Below are 26,957 nucleotides of genomic sequence, written 5' to 3' on the forward strand. Positions count from 1 at the left end.
GAGGCTGAGCTTGCCACTGATTGGTGGCAAGCTAGTCAGCGTTTTTTTGATGGCACGAATGATGAGCAGCCTCCACTTCCTCCACTTCGAGACCATCACCTCACCCAGAGCCATCACCTGATCGACCCGACTATACACCTCTACAACGAGAGCCATCACCTATCCCGTCACATCATCGAGTCTCTTCTCCACCATCACCTCATGATAGGCGACCGACAAAGATGCCACGACTTCTATCTCCCTGTTCTCCACCTCCACGGGATGAGTCAAGGGAGTTACGTGATGAGGTCAATGCCTTGCGTGAGGAGATCGGTACTCTACGCGATAACGATGGTGCATGGCGTGTGGAGGTGTCTACTTTACGTGGTTAGGTTGTCGCTCTACGTGAGATGGTAGTATGGTTGCAGAATGAGGTTCATACTCTACGCAACGAGGTAAGTTTAAGATTTTTCATATTTAACTTGATGATAAATTTACTCGTAATTTCACTTAAATTAACCATTTCACTTAGATTGCTTAGTAAATTTATTCGGTTGCTGCCAAAACTGCTAAACTTTTTACTTTAACACTGTGAAGTTAGTATTTGTCTTTGTTTTGTCTTTTGGTTGAAAGTTTGAAATGTATTTATCTTTGTTTTCACTGTTTAAATATCATGTCTGTTTATTTACTGATATTTGTATTTTTATTTAGCGGACCGATAAGGTGGATGCTTTACGTCGGGTTTTTCTTGCACGACAGAGTTCACGCATCAGACGGCGTGCACGTGCTATTAAGTCTCCGTATACCCCAATAGTGCGAAGACACCGCAAGAAGAAGCCTGACTCGCCTATCATCCCTCAAGAGTCCACTCCTATCGTTGAAGAGGCCCCTATCATTCCTCGAGAGTCCCCTCCCACCGTTCAAGAGGCCACTGTCATCGTTGAAGAGGTCCCTCCCACCATTCAAGAGCCCGATTCACATGGCGTCATATGTAGGATTCTTGAGAAACCCTCTGACGTGCTGGACATGATGGATTCAAGTTGGCTCTCGTATGAGTTACCGGCCAGTACCATACCGGTATCTGAAGAGGAGAGGAAACAACTACCGGACACAATTCTGGATAACACCCTTTGGGCTAAGACCGCAGTTGATTTTTATCTACATGAGCGAAGCCAGGGGTGTTTCACTGACATATGCAAGCTCAATGATGATATCTATTTGTTGCTTGATCGGTCTTGGTGGGGCGTATTATTAGGGGTCGAAGACAATGGCTATTTCGATGGAGGGGTAAGTCTTATATTTTTCTTATATTTTCATTTGATTATTTTTTTTGTAAATTTATATAAGTTACTAATATATGTCTTTTTTTGTAAAACAACATATCGATGCGTGGGTGTCACGTCTTCTAATAATTAGGAAACTTAAGGAAAATAAAAGAAATACACGGTATACAATTATGCCGACGTCTTTTAACGCCGTTCACTTGAAGAATCAACGAGATGAATCATTTGCGTTGGGCAATGGACAAGCTAAACTTTATCCTGCATGGTGGGAGGTCGATAAGGTTAGTGTTTATTTTAGATTGAGTTTAAAGGTATTCATAAATAAGTGCGCAAATGAATGAATTATTACTTATGATTGCAGGTGTTTATCCCTGTTTTGGAACGTAATCATTGGCTTCTCGTCGAGCTTCAGATCCCATCCCTTAAGGCAATAGTATATGACAGCATGATAAATTACATATCATTGGCTGATTTAAGAGATATTATTAAGGGATGTAGCTCTTATTTGGCTAAATACTTGGATGCGATAAATTATTGGACTCGTTCTGGAAACAAGAAGCCAAAGAAGCTCAATATTACAGTTAGCAGAGACGAGACCACACCACAACAAACGAAAGGACCCAGAGGGGATTGTGGTCCTCTCGTATGCTTGGCGTTGGATCGTTTGATCACAGGAAGTATAAAGTATCTACCTCCCACCGATATAGATAGAGCTGCAGTAGGCTTGTGGTTTCGACATTATATGGCTAGATCGATATATACGAGACGCTGCCTACCTACATCCGCGTTATAAAAATGTCCATAAACAATTGGTATGTTTATAGGCTTGTGGTTTGAAAATGTTTGGTTAAGTACCTAGAATTCAATAATTTGCTGTTTGTAGGTTTTAGATGTGTAGAAAGTGTTGTTTGAGCAAATGTTTGGTTTATGCAGGTTAATCTCAGAAGTGAGCTGCGTGAAAATGATGTATGGCTGCAAAAGTTGATTCAATAGTAGAAGTGTTATTTTCTCTAATAATTATTGCTTATTTTTTGATTGTTTAATTGATTTGTAAAAGGTGATTTGTAAAAGTTGATTTGTTTAATTGATGTTAACATAATTCTTATTTGTGCTTGTTTAATTGATTGAAATGTAATGGTTGATTTTGTTGATTTCAATCTGCATTATGTTGAAGGCAAAAAGTACTATCGCAATGTGAAATGAAAATCGCAACGATAGAATCGCAACGCGAAAATGAAAATCGCAACGTGAAATTAAATTCGCGTTGCGATTTTCATTTCGCATTGCGATTCCCTCGTTGCGATTTTCATTTCGCATTGCGAAATTAGCGTTGCGATTTTCATTTCGCATTGCGATTCTCTCGTTGCGATTTTCATTTCGCATTGCGATAGTAATTTCCGCGTTGCGATGGACATTAAGATGATTGCCTATTAAGTGATAACAACTGGAACATATCATAGCAATTTTCAAACTCAAGTTACTAATACATGCCTAACTGAAAATGTTAAAAGTTCACACATAAAATCTACATATTACAACGTTTGCATTTAAAAATCACCTAAGTTAACAGTCCCAAAAGGTGAAGCCAGTTGTGATTGGGATTTTAAAGATGATTGCGATTTTGATTGCCTTTTTCTTGACACTATATGAGCTTTGGATTTTGATGATGATCCATATTTTGGTAGAGAAAAAGATGATTGTGATGGTACTGGTGATCCACATGTCAACCTTGTATGACTACTTTCCTTGCACCGACTACATATCGATCTCTTCTTCTCTTCACCCTTAGACGGTATACGATCGTGACTTTTTGGTCGGCCAGGTAGCCTTCTGTCCATGGCTGGTGGCAAAACTGTTTGTAAGTCATCTGGTATGTGCCACTCAGAAGGATGTGAAATAGGGTAGACAATCTCGGCATAAGTCTGTCGATATACTTCTGTAGTGTAGCAATCCATAGCATATGTGCTTGAATCATCTTGGTTTAGATGAAGAGCAACTTTTATAACATGGCCACATGGATAACCAGATGTTTGCCATTTCATACAACTACACGTCCTTGCATTCAGATCGACCAGCTCATTTAAGTTATTATCCAGTACTTCAAACAAAGTGTTTGAACATGGTTCAACTCTCCATGACGTTGACTTCACAACACGTTTCGTTATCTTTTTTTCAGTCCATGGTGTAACACGATGTTCCAATGTTCCTGTAAATTTAAATAAATAATACTTAGTAAAATATATGATAAGTTACGAATTCAAAGAAATAATACCTGCATGGTTTCTTTTCTTGTAGTACCACTGTTGAATAGAGGCTCGAAAAAACTCCATTAACATAGTAATGGGTAATTTCCGGGAATGACGACTTAGAGCGTTAATTGATTTTGCACTATTAGACGTCATGAAACCATATCTTGCTCCAAGTTGATGTACTCTTGACCATCTTTCAAACTCGACATCTTCTAGTGTTTGAGCACACTGAGGCAAAACACGTCTTAAACAGTTTATATGCTTATTGAAATCCACTTCTCGATAAGCCTTTACAGCCTTCCAGTATGTCCATTTGTGCTTTTTTATACCAGCAGACCTTGATTTTAGATTTCTATACAAATGAACACCACAAAGTCCATGAAAAGCATCTGGGAAACACCTTCTAACAGCGTTGTCAATTGAGTTTGCCCTATCGGATATGATTATCAGATTGCTAATAGGACCTATGCAATCCCTAAGATGCCCCATAAACCATGTCCATGAATCAGAGGTTTCAGATTTGCCAACCCCGTAAGCTATTGGCAATATCCCATTGTTAGCATCCATGGCTACTGCTAATAAGTTTACTCCAAGGTATCAACCTTTCAAATGTGCTCCGTCAACTATAATAACTGGGCGCATGCAAGTAATAAACGAACGAATCTACAAAATAATATACACAAGAAATATAATCATTTAAATGTGAAATGCATGTAACTAACAGAAATGAGTCAACAGAATTATATTGATTTACTAACCGCAGCACCAATGGCGATAAACAGCAACTCAAAGCGTCCATCTCTATCTGTTTTGATATGAGTTACCGACCCAGGATTTTTCAGCTTTAAATTGTGACAATAAGCCGGCAGTTGGGCAAACGATGCTTCTGGCGACCCCCTCAACAATTCCAAGGCATAACATTTGGCTCTCTAAGCTTGAGAATATGATATACTAATCTTGAACCGAGCATTCATGTCAGTCATAATTTCATGTCCCCGATATACCCTGCCATTCAAAAACATTAACTCAGCCAGAAAACCACCCAACACCTTTTTGTTTGCCTGTCTATGGTGAGGAAAAACTTGGGTTCTTGAACATGTATGTTTATCAATAAAAGTCCTAACTTGAAACATTGCGCAATCTTTTATCCTCTTTGCAATCATACGCCACGTACAGTTTTTGTCAATCGTACACCTTGTTTCGAAACGATATTTACTTGATTTGTTAACTTTTAGTTGATAGCCATCTTCCACACATTTCGTATACAAAGCTATCTTCAAGTCTTCCTTTGTATCAAAACAATCATCTTTCTTGATACGAATAACTTTTGTGTAACAATCAACTGCTTTCTTTGCCAACTCTTCTTCCGGTAACTGAAGTAATTCTGGCATATTCCAGTTATACTCCCATGGCATTTTCTTTTCTCCGGGGACTTTTTCTTCTTCTTTTTCTTCTTTAGGATTATATGAATTACAGAATGGATGTTCAACATGTTCATTCACAGTCGTAACTTCCTCCTCATTATCATCAACAACATCTTCCTCGGCAACGGGTGTTTCATCATCAAAATTCGGGTATTGACCAATATCAAAATCATTACACGCAGGGTCTGTTTCTTCTTCTGAAACATCATCAAAATCCGTGTATTGACCAATATCAAAGTCCGGGTATTGACCAAGATCAAATTTCGAATACTGACTAGTACTCACAATTTTTTCTCTTGGCTCATCATCGTCTAATTGGTCAATACGAAAACCGGAATTTGGTGCTGAAAGTTGATTTGGATTTGGATTAGAGAAAGGCTGTGGGTTTTGAGACCCACTTAGTTGATTACTACCCGCTACTGACCCAACAATACTACTTCTAGGTTCAACAACATACAATGTAACATCATCACTTGAAACATTAATGTAAGCAATGAATCGTTCAACATCTTCATTGTCGGTTAACAAATAAACTTTACCATTTCTCTGATAAGATAGCCTAAATCCACTTAGGGGCTCTAAATTCAATTTCTTTGAAACACGTAACATTAGGGTTTTATAAGTTAACTTCTTTAATGACAGTTTTAGTTGAAGATTCATGGGTAAAGGCATATATTGTAAAACACCATGAACATTCTCCTATGACCCTCCAAAACACAAATCTATCCAAACATGATCAACATTAGATGATTTCATGGTTGTAACTAAACAAACGAGATGCGAAACTAAGACCTGTTGCCGGATGGGGAAGGATGTCGTTGGATATTGGAACGGATGTCGCCGGAGAGAGTGATAGATGGAGATGGAATGAGTTGCGATTTAGGGATTTAGGTTATGAGTTGTTGCTGCTGCGTATATATATACACAAAAAATTTGGCTTGCGAAACTAAAACCTGTTGCGAACTTTGAAACTCGCATTGCGATTCTGTATTATCTCGTTGCGAAAGTCAGAATCGCGTTGCGAAAGGTAATCATTTGACCATCGCAATGCGAAATGCAAATCGCAACGATAGAATCGCAATGCGAAATGAAAAAGGCAACGAGGATTAACATGCATAAACTTTTAACAATTATTATTGAATTCTAGGTACTTAACCAAACATTTTCAAACCAAAAGGAGTATACATGTTAACAAAACTTGCATTATGTGTATTTTATGTGTGCACTTTTAACATTTTCAGTTAGGCATGTATTAGTAACTTGAGTTTGAACATTGCTATGATCTGTTCAGTTGTCATCACTTATTAGACATTCATTTGACTATCGCAACGCGAAAATGGCTATCGCAACGCGAAAATGGTTATCGCAACGAGAAAATCGCAATGCAAAATGAAAATCGCATTGCGATTTTCTCGTTGCGATTTTCATTTCGCATTGCGATTTTCATTTCGCATTGCGATTTTCATTTCGCATTGCGATTTTCTCGTTGCGATAGCCATTTCGCGTTGCGATAGTCTGTTTTGCCTTCAACATAAAGCAGATTGAAAATCAACAAATCAACTATTACATTTCAACACAAATTATGTACACTTCAATTAAACAAATCAACATTTACAAATCATCTTTTACAAATCAATTAAACAATCAAAAAATAATAATAATTCTTATTTCTTCATCAATTATTGAATCAATGAATCAACAACTTTGTGACCCCGTACATCCATTTCACGCAGCTCACTTAAGGATTAACCTGCAGAAACCAAACATTTGCTCAAACAAGACTTCCTACACATCTAAAACCTACAAACAGCAAATTATTGAATTCTAGGTACTTAACCAAACATTTTCAAACCAAAAGGAGTATATATGTTAACAAAACTTGCATTTGACTTACCAATTAACAATGGATACTTTCATAACGCGGATGCAGCTAGGCAGCGTCTCGAATATATTGCTCTAGCCATATAATGCCGAAACCACAAGCCTACTGCAGCTCTATCTCTATCGGTGGGAGGTAAAAACTCTGTGCTTCCCGTCGTCAAACGCGCCAAGCAAAGGCATACGAGAGGACCACAATCCCCTCTGGCTCCCGGCGATTGCTGTGGCGCGGTCTCGTCTCTGACAACTGTGACATTGAACTTCTTTGGCTTCTTGTGTCCAGAATGACTCCAATACTTAATCCCATCCAAGAATTTAGCCAAATGAGAGCTCCATCCCTTGAAAATATCTCTCAAATCAGACAGTGATATGTAATTGATCATGCTGTCATACACTATTATCTTCAGGGATGGGAGCTGAAGTTGGACGAGAAGCCAGTGACGACGTTCCAAAACAGGGATAAACACCTGCGATCATAAGTAATAATTCATTTATTTGCGCACTTATTTATGAACACCTTTAAAAAATTTAAAAAATAAACACTAACCTTATCGACCTCCCACCATGCAGGATAAAGTTTAGCTTGTTCATTGCCCAACAAAAATGATTTATCTCGTTGATTCTTCAAGTGAACTGCGTGAAAAGCCGTCGGCATTATTGTATATAGCGAATTTTTTTTTATTTTTCCTAAGCTTCCTTATTATTAGTAGACGTGACACCCACGCATCGATTTGCTGTTTTACAAAAAAATACATATATTAGTGAATTACATTAATTTTTAAACAAATTAATCAAAATCATATATAAGACAAATATAAGACTTACCTCCCCATCCAAATAGCCACTGTCTTCAACCCCTAATAGCACACCCCACCAAGACCGATCAAGCAACAAAAACATTTCATCGTTGAGTTTGCTGATGTCAGTGTAACACCCTTGGCTCCACTCATGTAGATAAAAATCAACTGCGGTCTTAGCCCAAAGGGTATTATCCACAATTGTTTCCGGTAGTTGTCTCCTCTCCACTTCAGATACCGGAAGGGTACTAGCCGGTAACTCATACGAGAGCCAACTCTCATCCATCATGTCCGGAACCGGTGGGGGTTTCTCAATACTTCGATATATTACCCCATGTGAATCGGGCTCTGGAATGGTGGGAGAGACCTCTTCAACGATGACAGTGGCCTCTTGAACGGTGGGGGGGGAATCTTGAGGGAGAATAGGGGCCTCTTGAACGATTGGAGGGGACTCTTGAGGGATGACCGGTAAGTCGGGCTTCTTCTTGCGGAGTCTTCGCACCATTGGGGTGAACGGAGACGTAATAGCACGTCCACGCCGTCTGATGCGTGAACTCCGTCGTGCAAGGAAAACCCGACGTAAAGCATCCACCTTATCGGGCCGCTAAAAAAAAATAATACATAAATCAGTAAATAAACAAAATGATATTAAACAAAGACAAATATGTTTCAAACTAACATTGTATTCACCCAAATCATTATTCTATCATAGTTCACAAAATTCTCAGATAACATTCCAGAAGTAAGCACTTATATAAACATTTAAAAGGACAACATATATAAACATTCCAGAAGAAGAATAGTTTACTTTCGCAACACGAAACTTAAAATCGCAACGCGAAATGACTATCGCAACGCGGAAATGGCTATATCAATGCGAAATGAAAATCGCAACGACAAAATCGCAACGCGAAATGAAATCGCAACGACAAAATCGCAACGCGAAACACAAATCGCATTGCGATTTTCATTTCGCGTTTCGATTTTGTCGTTGCGATTTTCATTTCGCATTTCGATAGCCATTTCTGCGTTGCGATAGTCATTTTCGTGTTGCGAAAGTAAACTATTCTTCTTCTGCAAATTGAAACTTGAATGGATTGCATTACTTCAACCAAAAGACAAAAACAAAACCAAAAACAAATACTAACAAAAACAGTTTAGCAGTATTGGCAGCAACCGAATGAATTACGAGTATGAAAAATCTTAAACTTACCTCGTTGCGTAGAGTATGAACCTCATTCTGCAACGATGCTACCATCTCACGTAGAGCGGCTACCTCACCGCGTAATGTAGACACCTCAACACGCCATGCACCATCGTCTTTGCGTAAAGTACCGACCTCCTCACGCAAGGCATTGACCTCATCACGTAACTCCCCTAACTCATCCCATTGAGGTGGAGGTGGAGAACAGGGAGATAAACGTCGTGGCATCTTTGCCGGTCACCTATCTTGCGGTGATGGTGGAGAAGAGGCTCGATGATGTGACAGAATAGGTGATGGCTGTCGTTGTGGAGGTGTATAGCCGGGTCGATCAGATGATGGCTCTGGATGAGGTGATAGCTCTGGGCGAGGTGATGGCTCCCGAAGTGGAGGCTGCTCATCAACCGTTCCATCAAAAAAACGCTTACTAGCTTGCCACCAATCAGTGGCAAGCTCAGCTTCCGTGGGTTTCAGCCTCTGTAGAGGAGTGTTGGCCTCCTAACAATATAAAAGCTCAAACAAAGTTAAACGTGTACTAGTAATAACTTGTTTATAAACATATGGTAGTATTTATGTTAACTTACATTATTTATTGTTGTATACCGTAGTAAATCTTCCCATTGTAAGGTCCGTTTCCTCTTCCAGGAAATAGCCCTGGGAATATCATTTGAAGTTTTTATTGCATATGTCTTCATGGCGGGAAAGGCCTCAAATATCCAAATCTACAAACAATATAATAACAAACATTAGTAATTGTTAAATAATTACTTATAATTTTGGAAACATTATATAAAAATTCTTACCTTAAAGGCCCAAATAAAGCATGTCAAAGTGTAATTGGAACCATCGCCATGCAAACTTTTTCGATCATCCAAGGCAGACGATAACTTATTCCATGTAGCTTTCCATAAATACGAGCCCCACGGAAACAGGTTCCACGCATTTAGGTCTTCTACCAATTTGATTAGATCATTTGGAATAGGTTGTCTGGCCTCTCTGCCTAAAAAGCCGGTATGCAAAAGAATTAGAAGGCATACTCGGACAACGTCGACGTCATCCATCCGAGTAAAACCATCTTTATTATTCAAAAATCTTGTCAGGTCTTCTACGTGTAGACTCAGCCTCTCCAGCTCAGGAAAAACCCGGGATAGCCATGATGGGCGGGTAATGTGTCTAGTGTACCGACCTACATCATCGTGTCCGAAGCGTAGACCGGTGATTAAGCAAAACTCCTCCCGCCCAAAACACGTATACGCCGGTGGAAAATCAAACCATATCTCTTCATCACGACGTTGTATAATCTCTGGTAGATCGCTAGTCATGGTTTGAAGAAACAGGTGTGTCAACATCGCATCTCCACCGGGATGTTGTACTTTCAGCCATGGCCCGAAGCATGTATCCTCAAACATTTTTCTTTGTGCAGGTGAAAGCTTCGACGCAATTGTTTTGGCCAGGATGACTTTATTTCTCAAGGTCAATTGAGCCGAATAAAAGTTCTACAAAAACAATAAATATACTAAATTAGATATACCAAAAACTACACTGTGAAGATATACCAAAAACAATAATAAACATAAATAGTAGTAGTTTATTCTTCAAACTTAAATATGCAACACTGTGAATTTCGTATTTGTCTTTGTTTTTTTGTTGAAGTAATGCAATTCATTCAAGTTTCAATTTGCAGAAGAAGAATAGTTTCTGAAAATGAAAATCGCAACACGAAAATGACTATCGCAACGCGAAACTAAAATCGCGTTGCGATTTGCATTTCGCGTTGCGATTCTTGGTTGATTTAATAAGCAATCTAAGTGAAATGGTTAATCTATTATTGAAATTACCAGTAAACTTATCATCAATTTCAATATGAAAAACCTAATAATAATGCAAAAATTTCAAAAAGAAAATAATTAAAAAAACTAACCCTCGTTGGTTGATTTGGTTGATTTTCCATTTCTGATTGTGAGGGTGGCTCTGAGAGATGGAGATAGACGGATTTCGCCGGAGATGGGGACGGATTTCGTCGAAGATGGGCGGGTAATGTGTCTAGTGCACCGACCTACATCATCGTGTCCGAAGCGTAGACCGGTGATTAAGCAAAACTCCTCCCGCCCAAAACACGTATACGCCGGTGGAAAATCAAACCATATCTCTTCATCACGACGTTGTATAGTCTCTGGTAGATCGCTAGTCATGGTTTGAAGAAACAGGTGTGTCAACATCGCATCTCCACCGGGATGTTGTACTTTCAGCCATGGCCCGAAGCATGTATCCTCAAACATTTTTCTTTGTGCAGGTGAAAGCTTCGACGCAATTGTTTTGGCCAGGCTGACTTTATTTCTTAAGGTCAATTGAGCCGAATAAAAGTTATACAAAAACAATAAACATACTAAGTTAGATATACCAAAAACTACACTGTGAAGATATACCAAAAACAATAATAAACATAAAGAGTAGTAGTTTATTCTTCAAACTTAAATTTGCAACACTGTGAATTTCGTATTTGTCTTTGTTTTTTGGTTGAAGTAATGCAATTCATTCAAGTTTCAATTTGCAGAAGAAGAATAGTTTCTGAAAATGAAAATCGCAACACGAAAATGACTATCGCAACGCGAATTTGACTATCGCAACGAGAGAATCGCAACGCGAAACTAAAATCGCGTTGCGATTTGCATTTCGCGTTGCGATTCTCGGTTGATTTAATAAGAAATCTAAGTGAAATGGTTAATCTATTATTGAAATTACCAGTAAACTTATCATCAATTTCAATATGAAAAACCTAATAATAATGCAAAAATTTCAAAAAGAAAATAATTAAAAAAACTAACCCTCGTTGGTTGATTTGGTTGATTTTCCATTTCTGATTGTGAGGGTGGCTCTGAGAGATAGAGATAGATGGATTTCGCCGGAGATGGGGATGGATTTCGTCGGAGATGGGTGAGAGAGTGAGAGATGGAGATGGGACTGAGTTGTGATTTTAGGTTTTAGGTTATGAGTTGCGATTATGGGATATACTGTGGACAGTTCAGTATTCCAATATATTAATATTCATGTTTGGAATTTAAAAATAAAATAATTGGCCAGGATACTAATGGCGCTTTGAAAATCGCATTGCGATTATGTATTATCGCGTTGCGAAAGTCAGTATCGCGTTGCGAAAGTAAGTATCTCGTTGCGATTTTGTATTATCGCATTGCGATAGTCAGTATCTCATTGCGATTTTCCCAATTCGCGTTGCGATTTACTTATTCGCATTGCGATTTTCCCAATTCGCGTTGCGATTTACTTATTCGCATTGCGAATTGGGAAAATCGCAACGACACTGTAGACCATCGCAACGCGATTTTCAACTATCGCATTGCGAAAATGCAACGCGGATTTGCGATAATGGAGATCGCGTTGCGAATTAGCGATCGCATTGTGATTTTGTTGGTCATTTTGGCAAATCCGGAAAAAGTTGGTTAAAATCGTATATTATATGAGATTTTTGGTCACTGAGGTTATTTTCTCTTTTTTTAATTGGAATGTTGTTTTACCAACAAAATAATTTATATATATATATATTTATTCCGTAAAATTTTATAAATTTATCATTTTACGAAAAATCTTACCTAGTTAATTAATTTCCCCACCCCCTCAAATGATTTAAGATGGAAGTGCCCAATTTTCGTAAGTTCCAAATAGTTAGAATAAAGGAAGTTCTACATTGTTGCACCCTTAATATACAACTAAAAAAAGATGTTATCGATTTTGTTATTATTTAAATAACAAAAAAGGTAAAAAATTTACTTAAAACATTATTATTTCTACTTAAAACATCAATGTTTTTTAATATTTTCAGTAAAATGACCAACAATAATAAAATGGTAGAAAAATAACAAAACTGGTAGAAATAATAATGTATTTTTTAGCGATTTTATTATTTAAATAATAACAAAACCGATAACGTATTTTTTACCGTATATTAAAATACTACACGTGATCATTTCCCTCAAAATGGAGACACATTTTCAATGTTAGAAGTTCGTTACTTGTTATTCTTACTTTCTGACACAGGTTGCCATTAATTATACAAGTGTGAATAAGTTGTGGCTTATTTGAGCTCTAAACTGCGGGCAGTCCCTAATTTAAGGTTAGGTAGCGGTAAAAAATAAATGCGACTTAAAATGTTATAAAAATTATAATATTTTAGATTATACGTAATCGAAAATATTATCTTTAATTAAAAATGCTATAAAAAAATTTCAATCAAAAAATTATAAAAATTATAAAATTTTAGATTGGATGTAATAAAAAAATCTTATCTTCAACCAAAAATATTATAAAGAAGATTTATAGCCGAAAAATGTTAAAAAATTAACATTTCACGTTACGTCCAACAAAAAATATTATAAGTTTTATAACATTTTTTATCACGTCTTTCCTTAACTCTCCTTTCCTCTCCCGCTAAACTGTTGGTATTTTTGGATAAAGAAGAAGCTCTAGTTATTCTTCTAACATTTAATTGGATAAATTATATTTTAGTATCTAAATTATCAGTTTTAGTTCATTTTAGTACTTAAACTTTTAGTTTTTTCAAAATCATACCTAAAAAAGTTTAGTTGTGGGTAAATTATTTGTTTAATATCTAAACTATCAGTTCTAGTATGTTTTAGTACCTAAACTTTTAATTTTTTTAAAATCATACCTAAAGTTTAGTTTTTGTTTCATTGTACCACACCGTTAAAAACTTTAGTTTTTGTTTCATTTTAGTACTCATGTTCAAAATTTAGCATTAAGTTTTGAAAAAATTAAAAGTTTAGATACTAAAACAGGCCAAAACTGATAGTTTAGGTACTAAATGCGTTAAGTTTTTAACGACGAGTACTAAAATAGAATGAAGACTAAACGTCAAGTATAATTTTAAAAAATGAAAGTTTAAATACTAAAATAGATTAAAATTAATAATTTAAATACTAAATATATGGTTTACTTTATTTCATTTAACTTCCTCATTGCAAGTACAACCAATTGGTATTGCCGCAAATATTAAGATAAATTAAAGAGAAAATCGCCTCAGTGACAAAAAATGCCTTATAATATACGATTTTAACCAACTTTTTCCGGATTTGCCAAAATGACCAAAAAAATTGCAATGCGATCGCTAATTCGCAACGCGATCTCCATTATCGCAAATTCGCGTTGCGATAGTTGGAAATCGCATTGCGATGGTCTACAGTGTCGTTGCGATTTTCCCAATTCGCAATGCGAATAAGTAAATCGCAATGCGATACTTACTATCGCAATGCGATAATACAAAATCGCAACGAGATACTGACTTTCACAATGCGATTTTGACTTTCGCAACGCGATTTACATAGCGCCATTCGTATTAACGCGTATTTTTTTTTTCAAATTCCAAACACGAATTTTTTCTTAATAAATCGTAAACTGAACCGTCCACAGTAATCGCAACTCATAACCTCAAACCCAAAATCACAACACTCAGTCCCATCTCCATCTCTCACTCTCTACGGCGAAATCCGTCCCCATCTCCGAAGATTTCCGTCCCCATCGCCGGCGAAATCCCTCACAACCATTCACAGTCAAAAATCCCTCACAATCATTCAGAAATGGAAAATCAACCTCCGAGGGTTAGTTTTGTTTTATTTTTATTTTGAAATTTTTGCATTATTTTAGGTTTTTCATATTGAGATTGATTATAAGTTTACTGGTAATTTCAATAATAGATTAACCATTTCACTTAGATTTCTTATTAAATTCATTCGATTGCTGCCAATACTGCTAAACTGTTTAGCCTGTGAAGTTAGTATTTATCTTTGTTTTGTCTTTTGGTTGAAGTAATGCAGAAGAAGAATAGTTTCGAGAATGAAAATCGCAACGTGGAAATAACTATCGCAACGAGAGAATCGCAACGCGAAATAAAAATCGCAATGCGAAACCAAAATCGCATTGCGATTTTCATTTCGCGTTGTGATTCTCTCGTTGCGATTTTCATTTCGCAATGCGATTTTCATTTCGCGTTGCGATTCTCTCGTTTCGATAGTCATTTCGCGTTGCGATTCTCTCGTTGCGATAGTCATTTCCGCGTTGCGATTCTCATTATCTCGTTGCGATTTTCATTTTAACCAAAAAATAAAACAGTGTTGCAAATTTTAGTTTCAAGAATAAACTACTATTTATGTTTATTGTTTTTTGTATATCTTGACAGTGTAGTTTTTGGTATATCTAACTTGGTATGTTTATTGTTTTTGTAGAAATTTTTTTCGGCTTCATTGACATTAAGGAATAAAGTTAGCCTAGCCACTACAATTGCTTCGAAGCTTTCACCTGCACAAAGAAAATTGTTTGAGGAAACCTGCTTCGGGCCATGGCTGAGAGTACAGCATCCGGGTGGAGATGCTAATTTGACCCATTTGTGGCTTCAGACCATGACTAGAGATCTACCCGACAGTGTACAACGTGGTGAGAAAGAGATATGGTTTCATTTTCCACCGGCGTATATTGTTTTGGGCGGAAGGAGTTCTGCTTAATCACTGGTCTACGATTCGGACACGATGATGTAGGCCGGTACACTCGTCATATCACCCGCCCATCATGGTTATCCAGGGTTTTTCCTGATGAGTCAATAGAGAAGCCGAACTTACACGTCGACGACATGAAGAAATTGTTTAATAAGAAAAGATGGTTTTACTCGGATGAATGACGTCGATGTTGTCCGAGTATGCCTTCTACTACTTTTGTATGCCGACTTTTTAGGCAGAGAGGCCAGACAACCTATTCCTCAGGAGCTAATATTATTGGTAGAGGACCTAAATGCATGGAATCTGTTTCCGTGGGGGTTCGTATATATGGAAAGCTACCTGGACTAAGTTGTCGTCTGCCTTTGATGACCGCAAAAGTTTGCGGGGCGATGGGTCGAAATATACTTTCTCAGGCTTTGTTTGGGCCTTTAAGGTAAGAATTTCTATATAATGTTTTCAAAATTATAATTAATTATTTAACAATTACTAATGTTTGTTATTATATTGTTTGTAGATTTGGATATTTGAGGCATTTCCCGCCATGAAGACATATGCAATAAAAACTTCAAATGATATTCCCAGGGCTATTTCCTGGAAGAGGAAACGTCTGTTGGATTGGGAAGACTTAATACCATATGCGACAATAAATAATGTAAGTTAACACAAATACTATCATATATAAACAAGTTATTAATAGTAGACATTTAACTTTGTTTGAGTTTTTATATTTTTAGGAGGCCAACATTCCATTAATTAGACTGACACCCACGGAGGCTGAGCTTGCCACTGATTGGTGGTAAGCTAGTCAGCGTTTTCTTGATGGCACGAATGATGAGCAGCCTCCACTTCCTCCACTTCGAGGGCCATCACCTCACCCAGAGCCATCACCTGATCGACCCGACTATACACCTCTACAACGAGAGCCATCACCTATCCCGTCACATCATCGAGCCTCTTCTCCACCATTACCTCATGATAGGCGACCGGCAAAGATGCCACGACTTCTATCTCCCTGTTCTCCACCTCCACGGGATGAGTCAAGGGAGTCACGTGATGAGGTCAATGCCTTGCGTGATGAGATCAGTACTCTACTCGATAACGATGGTGCATGGCGTGTGGAGGTGTCTACTTTACGTGGTGAGGTTGCCGCTCTACGTGAGATGGTAGTATCGTTGCAGAATGAGGTTCATACTCTACGCAACGAGGTAAGTTTAAGATTTTCCATATTTAACTTGATGATAAATTTACTCCTAATTTCACTTAAATTAACCATTTCACTTAGATTGCTTAGTAAATTTATTCGGTTGCTGCCAATACTGCTAAACTGTTTATTAACATTGTGAAGTTAGTATTTGTCTTTTTGTTTTGTCTTTTAGTTGAAGTAAATTTATTCGGTTGCTGCCAATTCTGCTAAACTGTGTATTCTTTAACACTGTGAAGTTAGTATTTGTCTTTGTTTTGTCTTTTGGTTGAAAGTTTGAAATATATTTGTCTTTGTTTTCACTGTTTAAATATCATGTATGTTTATTTACTGATATTTGTATTTAATTATTTAGCGGACCGATAAGGTGGATGCTTTACGTCGGGTTTTTCTTGCACGATAGAGTTCACGCATCAGACGGCGTGCACGTGCTATTAAGTCTCCGTATACCCCAATAGTGCGAAGACACCGCAAGAAGAAGCCCGACTCGCCTGTCATCCCTCAAGAGTCCACTCCTATCGTTGAAGAGACCCCTAACATTCCTCGAGAGTCCCCTCCCATCGTTCAAGAGGCCACTGTCATCCCTCAAGAGTCCACTCCTATCGTTGAAGAGGCCCCTATCATTCCTCGAGAGTCCCCTCCCACCGTTCAAGAGGCCACTGTCATCGTTGAAGAGGTCCCTCCCACCATTCAAGAGCCCGATTCATATGGCGTCATATGTAATTTTCAAACTCAAGTTACTAATACATGCCTAACTGAAAATGTTAAAAGTTCACACATAAAATCTTCATAATACAACGTTTGCATTTAAAAATCACCTAAGTTAACAGTCCCAAAAGGTGATGCCAGTTGTGATTGGGATTTTAAAAATGATTGCGATTTTGATTGCCTTTTTCTTGACACCATATGAGCTTTGAATTTTGATGATGATCTATATTTTGGTAGAGGAAAAGATGATTGTGATGGCACTGGTGATCCAAATGTCAACCTTGTATGACCACTTTCCTTGCACCTACTACATGTCGATCTCTTCTTCTCTTCACCCTTAGACGGTATACGATCGTGACTTTTTGGTCGGCCAGGTAGCCTTCTGTCCATGGCTGGTGGCAAAACTATTTGTAAGTCATCTGGTATGTCCCACTCAGAAGGATGTGGAATAGGGTAGACAATCTCGGCATAAGTCTGTCGATATACTTCTGTAGTGTAGCAATCCATAGCGTATGTGCTTGAATCATCTTGGTTTAGATGAAGAGCAACTTTTATAACATGGCCACACGGATAACCAGATGTTTGCCATTTCATACAACTACACGTCCTTGCATTTAGATCGACAAGCCCATTTAAGTTATTATCCAGTACTTCAAACAAAGTGTTTGAACATGGTTCAACTCTCCATGACGTTGACTTCACAACACGTTTCGTTATCTTTTTTTCAGTCCATGGTGTAACACGATGTTCCAATGTTCCTGTAAATTTAAATAAATAATACTTAGTAAAATATATGATAAGTTACGAATTCAAAGAAATAATACATGCATGGTTTCTTTTCTTGTAGTACCACTGTTGAATAGAGGCTCGAAAAAACTCCATTAACAGAGTAATGGGTAATTTCCGGGAATGACGACTTAGAGCGTTGATTGATTCTGCACTATTAGACGTCATGAAACCATATCTTGCTCCAAGTTGATGTACTCTTGACCATCTTTCAAACCCGACATCTTCTAGTGTTTGAGTACACTGAGGCAAAACACGTCTTAAACAGTTTATATGCTTATTGAAATCCACTTCCCGATAAGCTTTTACAGCCTTCTAGTATGTCTATTTGTGCTTTTTTATACCAGCGGACCTTGATTTTAGATTTCTATACAAATGAACACCACAAAGTCCATGAAAAGCATCTGGGAAACACCTTCTAACAGCGTTGTCAATTGAGTTTGCCCTATCGGATATGATTGTCAGATTGCTAATAAGACCTATGCAATCCCTAAGATGCCCCATAAACTATGTCCATGAATCAGAGGTTTCAGATTTGCCAACCCCGTAAGCTATTGGCAATATCCCATTGTTAGCATCCATGGCTACTGCTAATAAGTTTACTCCAAGGTATCGACCTTTCAAATGTGCTCCGTCAACTATAATAACTGGGCGCATGCAAGTAATAAACGAACAAATCTACAAAATAATATACACAAGAAATATAATCATTTAAATGTGAAATGCATGTAACTAACAGAAATGAGTCAACAAAATTATATTGATTTACTAACCGCAGCACCAATGGCGATAAACAGCAACTCAAAGCGTCCATCTCTATCTGTTTTGATATGAGTTACCAACCCAGGATTTTTCAGCTTTAAATTGTGACAATAAGCCGGCAGTTGGGCAAACGATGCTTCTGGCGACCCCCTCAACAATTCCAAGGCATAACATTTGGCTCTCCAAGCTTGAGAATATGATATACTAATCTTGAACCGAGTATTCATGTCAGTCATAATTTCATGTCCCCGATATACCCTGCCATTCAAAAACATTAACTCAGCCAGAAAACCACCCAACACATTTTTGTTTGCCTGTCTATGGTTAGGAAAAACTTGGGTTCTTGAACATGTATGTTTATCAATAAAAGTCCTAACTTGAAACATTTCGCAATCTTTTATCCTCTTTGCAATCATACGCCACGTACAGTTTTTGTCAATCATACACCTTGTTTCGAAACGATCTTTGCTTGATTTGTTAACTTTTAGTTGATAGCCATCTTCCACACATTTCGTATACAAAGTTATCTTCAAGTCTTCCTTTGTATCAAAACAATCATCTTTCTTGATACGAATAACTTTGTGTAACAATCAACTGCTTTCTTTACCAACTCTTCTTCCGGTATCTGAAGTAATTCTGGCATATTCCAGTTATACTCCCGTGGCATTTTCTTTTCATCGGGGACTTTTTCTTCTTCTTTTTCTTCTTCAGGATTATATGAATTATAGAATGGATGTTCAACATGTTCATTCACAGCCTTCACTTCCTCCTCATTATCATCAACAACATCTTCCTCGGTAACGGTTGTTTCATCATCAAAAATTCGGGTATTGACCAATATCAAAATCATTACACGCATGGTCTGTTTCTTCTTCTGAAATATCATCAAAATCCGAGTATTGACCAATATCAAAGTCCGGGTATTGACCAAGATCAAATTTTGAATACTGACTAGTACTCACAATTTTTTCTCTTGGCTCATCATCGTCTAATTGGTCAATACGAAAACCGAAATTTGGTGCTGAAAGTTGATTGGGATTTGGATTAGAGAAAGGTTGTAGGTTTTGAGAAAAACTTAGTTGATTACTACCCACTACTGACCCAACAATACTACTTCTAGGTTCAACAACATACAATGTAACATCATCACTTGAAACACTAATGTAAGCAATGAATCGTTCAACATCTTCATTGTCGGTTAACAAAATAAACTTTACCATTCCTCTGATAAGATAGCCTAAATCCACTTAGGGTCTCTAAATTCAATTTATTTGAAACACGTAACATTAGAGTTTCATAAGTTAACTTTTTTAATGACAGTTTTAGTTGAAGATTCATGGGTAAAGGCATATATTGTAAAACACCATGAACATTCTCCCATGACCCTCCAAAACAGAAATCTATCCAAACATGATCAACATTAGATGATTTCATGGTTGTAAATTAATTTACTAAACAAACGAGCTGCGAAACTAAGACCTGTTGCCGGATGGGGAAGGATGTAGGAACGGATATAGGAATGGATGTCGCCGGAGAGAGTGATAGATGGAGATGGAATGAGTTGCGATTTAGGGATTTAGGTTATGAGTTGTTGCTTCTGCGTAGATATATACACAAAAAATTTGTGTTGCGAAACTAAAACCTATTGCGAACTTTGAAAATCGCATTGCGATTCTGTATTATCTCGTTGCGAAAGTAAGTATCTCGTTGCGAAAGTAAGTATCGCGTTGCGATTTTCCTAATTCGCAATGTGAATAAGTAAATCGCAATGCGAATTTGGAAAATCGTAATGCGATACTGACTATCGCAACGAGATAATACAAAATCGCAACGAGATTCTGACTTTCGCAACGAGATTCTGAAAATCGCAATCATCTTCAAAATCCCAATCACAACCGACTTCACCTTTTGGGACTGTTAACTTAGGTGATTTTTAAATGCAAAAGTTGTATTATGTGTATTTTATGTGTGCACTTTTAACATTTTCAGTTAGGCATGTATTAGTAACTTGAGTTTGAACATTGCTATGATCTGTTCAGTTGTTATCACTTATTAGACATTCATTTGACTATCGTAACGGGGAAATCGCAACGCGAAAATGGCTATCGCAATTCGAAATGAAAAATCGCAACGCGAAAATGGCTATCGCAACTAGAAAATCGCAATGCGAAATGAAAATTGCATTGCGATTTTCTCGTTGCGATTTTCATTTCGCATTGCGAAATTCTCGTTGCGATAGTCAGTTTCGTGTTGCGATAGTCTGTTTTGCCTTCAACATAATGCAGATTGAAAATCAACAAATCAACTATTACATTTTAATCAATTAAACAAGCACAAATAAGAATTATGTACACATCAATTAAACAAATCAACATTTACAAATCATCTTTTACAAATCAATTAAACAATCAAAAAAATAATAATAATTCTTATTTCTTCATAAATAATTGAATCAATGAATCAACAACTTTGTGACCCCGTACATCCATTTCACGCAGCTCACTTAAGGATTAACCTGCAGAAACCAAACATTTGCTCAAACAAGACTTCCTACACATCTAAAACCTACAAACAGCAAATTATTGAATTCTAGGTACTTAACCAAACATTTTCAAACCAAAAGGAGTATATATGTTAACAAAACTTGCATTTGACTTACCAATTAACAATGGACACTTTCATAAGGCGGATGCAGGCAGACAGCGTCTCGAATATATTACTCTAGCCATATAATGCCAAAACCACAAGCCTACTGCAGCTCTATCTCTATCGGTGGGAGGTAGAAACTCTGTGCTTCCCGTCGTCAAACGCGCCAAGCACAAGCATACGAGAGAGGACCACAATCCCCTCTGGCTCCCGGCGATTGTTGTGGCGCGGTCTCGTCTCTGACAACTGTGACATTGAACTTCTTTGGCTTCTTGTGTCCAGAATGAGTCCAATAATTAATCTCATCCAAGAATTTAGCCAAATGAGAGCTCCATCCCTTGATCATATCTCTCAAATCAGACAGTGATATGTAATTTATCATGCTGTCATACACTATTATCTTCAGGGATGGGAGCTGAAGTTGGACGAGAAGCCAATGACGACGTTCCAAAACAGGGATAAACACCTGCAATCATAAGTAATAATTCATTTATTTACGCACTTATTTATGAACACCTTTAAAAAATTTAAAAAATAAACACTAACCGTATCGACCTCCCACCATGCAGGATAAAGTTTAGCTTGTCCGTTGCCCAACGAAAATGATTCATCTCGTTGATTCTTCAAGTGAACTGCGTGAAAAGCCGCCGGCATTATTGTATATCGCGAATTTTTTTTATTTTTCCTAAGCTTCCTTATTATAGTAGACGTGACACCCACGCATCGATATGCTGTTTTACAAAAAATACATATATTAGTGAATTACATTAATTTTAAAAAAAAATTAATCAAAATCATATATAAGACAAATATAATACTTACCTCCCCATCGAAATAGCCACTGTCTCCAACCCCTAATAGCACACCCCACCAAGACCGATCAAGCAACAAAAACATTTCATCGTTGAGTTTGCTTATGTCAGTGTAACACCCTTGGCTCCGCTCATGTAGATAAAAATCAACTGCGGTCTTAGCCCAAAGGGTACTAGCCGGAAGGGTACTAGCCGATAACTCATACGAGAGCCAACTCTCATCCATCATGTCTGGAACCGGTGGGGGTTTCTCAATACTTCGATATATTACCCCATGTGAATCGGGCTCTGAAATGGTGAGAGGGACCTCTTCAACGATGACAGTGGCCTCTTGAACGGTGGGGGGGACTCTTGAGGGAGGATAGAGGCCTCTTGAACGATTGGAGGGGACTCTTGAGGGATGACAGGTGAGTCGGGCTTCTTCTTGCGGAGTCTTCGCACCATTGGGGTGAACGGAGACGTAATAGCACGTCCACGCCGTCTGATGCGTGAACTCCGTCGTGCAAGGAAAACCCGACGTAAAGCATCCACCTTATCGGGCCGCTAAAAAAATTAATACATAAATCAGTAAATAAACAGACATGATATTAAACAAAGACAAATATGTTTCAAACTAGCATTGTATTCACCCAAGTCATTATTCTATCATAGTTCACAAATGCTCAGATAACATTCCAGAAGTAAGCACTTATATAAACATTTAAAAGGACAATATATATAAACATTCCAGAAGAAGAATAGTTTACTTTCGCAGCACGAAACTTAAAATCGCAACGCGAAAATGATTATCGCAATGCGGAAATGGCTATCGCAATGCGAAATGAAAATCGCAACGACAAAATCGCAATGCGAAATGAAAATCGCAACGACAAAATCACAACGCGAAATGAAATCGCAACGCGAAACACAAATCACATTGCGATTTTCATTTCGCATTGCGATTTTGTCGTTGCGATTTCATTTCGCCTTGCGATTTTGTCGTTGCGATTTTCATTTCGCATTGCGATAGCCATTTCCGCGTTGCGATAGTCATTTTCGTGTTGCTCAAGTAAACTATTCTTCTTCTGCAAATTGAAACTTGAATGGATTGCATTACTTCAACCAAAAGACAAAAAAAAAACCAAAAACAAATACTATCAAAAATAGTTTAGCAGTATTGGCAGCAACCGAATGAATTACGAGTATGAAAAATCTTAAACTTACCTCGTTGCGTAGAGTATGAACCTCATTCTGCAACGATGCTACCATCTCACGTAGAGCGGCTACCTCATCGCGTAATGTAGACACCTCAACACGCCATGCACCATCGTCTTTGCGTAAAGTACCGACCTCCTCACGCAAGGCATTGACCTCATCACGTAACTCCCCTAACTCATCCCGTTGAGGTGGAGGTGGAGAACAGGGAGATAAACATCGTGGCATCTTTGCCGGTCGCCTATCTTGCGGTGATGGTAGAGAAGAGGCTCGATGATGTGACAGAATAGGTGATGGTTGTCGTTGTGGAGGTGTATAGTCGGGTCGATCAGATGATGGCTCTGGGTGAGGTGATAGCTCTGGGCGAGGTGATGGCTCCCGAAGTGGAGGCTGCTCATCAACCGTTCCATCAAAAAAAACGCTTACTAGCTTGCCACCAATCAGTGGCAAGCTCAGCTTCCGTGGGTGTCAGCCTCTGTAGAGGAGTGTTGGCCTCCTAACAATATAAAAGCTCAAACAAAGTTAAACGTGTACTAGTAATAACTTGTTTATAAACATATGGTAGTATTTATGTTAACTTACATTATTTATTGTCGTATACCGTAGTAAATCTTCCCATTGGAAGGTCCGTTTCCTCTTCCAGGAAATAGCCCTGGGAATATCATTTGAAGTTTTTATTGCATATGTCTTCATGGCGGGAAAGGCCTCAAATATCCAAATCTACAAACAATATAATAACAAACATTAGTAATTGTTAAATAATTACTTATAATTTTGGAAACATTATATATAAAAATTCTTACCTTAAAGGCCCAAATAAAGCATGTCAAAGTGTATTTGGAACCATCGCCATGCAAACTTTTTCGATCATCCAAGGCAGACGATAACTTATTCCATGTAGCTTTCCATAAATACGAGCCCCACGGAAACAGGTTCCACGCATTTAGGTCTTCTACCAATTTGATTAGATAATTTGGAATAGGTTGTCTGGCCTCTCTGTCTAAAAAGCCGGCATGCAAAAGAATTAGAAGGCATACTCGGACAACGTCGACGTCATCCATCCGAGTAAAACCATCTTTCTTATTCAACAATCTTGTCAGGTCTTCTAAATGTAGATTCGGCCTCTCCAGCTCAAGAAAAACCCGGGATAGCCATGATGGGCGGGTAATGTGTCTAGTGCACCGACCTACATCATCGTGTCCGAAGCGTAGACCGGTGATTAAGCAAAACTCCTCCCGCCCAAAACACGTATACGCCGGTGGAAAATCAAACCATATCTCTTCATCACGACGTTGTATAGTCTCTGGTAGATCGCTAGTCATGGTTTGAAGAAACAGGTGTGTCAACATCGCATCTCCACCGGGATGTTGTACTTTCAGCCATGGCCCGAAGCATGTATCCTCAAACATTTTTCTTTGTGCAGGTGAAAGCTTCGACACAATTGTTTTGGCCAGGCTGACTTTATTTCTTAAGGTCAATTGAGCCGAATAAAAGTTATACAAAAACAATAAACATACTAAGTTAGATATACCAAAAACTACACTGTGAAGATATACCAAAAACAATAATAAACATAAAGAGTAGTAGTTTATTCTTCAAACTTAAATTTGCAACACTGTGAATTTCGTATTTGTCTTTGTTTTTTGGTTGAAGTAATGCAATTCATTCAAGTTTCAATTTGCAGAAGAAGAATAGTTTCTGAAATGAAAATCGCAACACGAAAATGACTATCGCAACGAGAGAATCGCAACGCGAAACTAAAATCGCGTTGCGATTTGCATTTCGCGTTGCGATTCTCGGTTGATTTAATAAGAAATCTAATGAAATGGTTAATCTATTATTGAAATTACCAGTAAACTTATCATCAATTTTCAATATGAAAAACCTAATAAAATGCAAAAATTTCAAAAAGAAATAATTAAAAAAACTAACCTCGTTGGTTGATTTGGTTGATTTTCCATTCTGATTGTGAGGTGGCTCTGAGAGATAGATAGACGGATTTTGCCGGAGATGGGGACGGATTTCGTCGGAGATGGGTGAGAGAGTGAGAGATGGAGATGGGACTGAGTTGTGATTTTAGGTTTTAGGTTATGAGTTGCGATTACGGGATATACTGTGGACGGTTCAGTGTTCTAATATATTAATATTCATGTTTGGAATTTAAAAATAAAATACTTGGCCAGGATATTAATGGCACTTTGAAAATCGCATTGCGATTATGTATTATCGCGTTGCGAAAGTCAGAATCGCGTTGCGAAAGTTAGTATCTCGTTGCGATTTTGTATTATCGCATTGCGATAGTAAGTATCGCATTGCGATAGTCATTATCGCATTGCGATTTTCCCAATTCGCGTTGCGATTTACTTATTCGCATTGCGAATTAGGAAAATCGCAACGACACTGTAGACATCGCAACGCGATTTTCAACTATCGCAACGCGAATTGCGATAATGGAGATCGCGATTAGCGATCGCATTGCGATTTTGTTGGTCATTTTGGCAAATCCGAAAAAAGTTAGTTAAAATCGTATATTATATGGGAATTTTGGTCACTGAGGCGATTTTCTCTAAATTAAATAACGGTTATGCCTCGTAATATGGTTGCCGTAATATGAATGGTTGAGTGAAAATAAATAATTAAAATTAATAGTAAAAATAAAATATATTCATTGAAGAAAAAATTTAATCTCAACCATTTATTTTTGCTAATTTATTTTCTTCTATGATGTATTGATTTATTGGTATAACCATCAGTATCTGATTTATTGATTAACTAATCTAGATCGGGTACTACAGAGGCAATATCAACTCTCCCAACCTAGTTCACTCTATTTGCAATCGTCAAGAATCGAACCTTTAACCTTACTTAAGAGATTTAGTCTCATCGACTAGATCTATTGGTTCCTGGTTCTGATGTATTGATTTGTGATAATAAGTTATTGATTAAGGGTCTTTTGAAAAATGACTTTTAAAAGTATGGTAGAGAAGAACTTTTAAAAGACACTTTTAAAAGTATTGTCTAGAAGTGTAGTTTAAAATTTAATTGTTTGTGATTGTTGTTAAAAAGTGAGTTTAAAAATATAAAATGTTTATTATATATGTTATGTTATAAATTAAAAATATAAAATTTAAATTATATTTACATTATTAATACTATGATATATAAAATATATCATTTAAACTATAATAAAAATATAAAAATATTTTAAGATAAATAATATTTTTATAAATGAAATATTTTATTAAGGAAAATATATTATCAATACTTTTTAACATGTGGATATAAAATCAGTACGAAATAATAATTTAAATATTTGTTTTGACAAAAAAAATTACAAAAAATACATTAATGCTTACAAATTAAAGTGAATTTATTAAACTATCATAAAAGTATAAAAAATACAAATAAAAATATAATTATAATAAAAATATATTTTATAATAACTTACTATTAATATTTCAATATTTTAAACCATAAATTTTATTTACTTTTAAATAATTAAAACAAATTATTAAG

Source organism: Hibiscus syriacus, unplaced genomic scaffold (assembly GCF_006381635.1).
Source record: "Hibiscus syriacus cultivar Baekdansim isolate YM2019G1 unplaced genomic scaffold, ASM638163v2 tig00110893_pilon, whole genome shotgun sequence".
NCBI classification, from domain to species: domain Eukaryota; kingdom Viridiplantae; phylum Streptophyta; class Magnoliopsida; order Malvales; family Malvaceae; genus Hibiscus; species Hibiscus syriacus.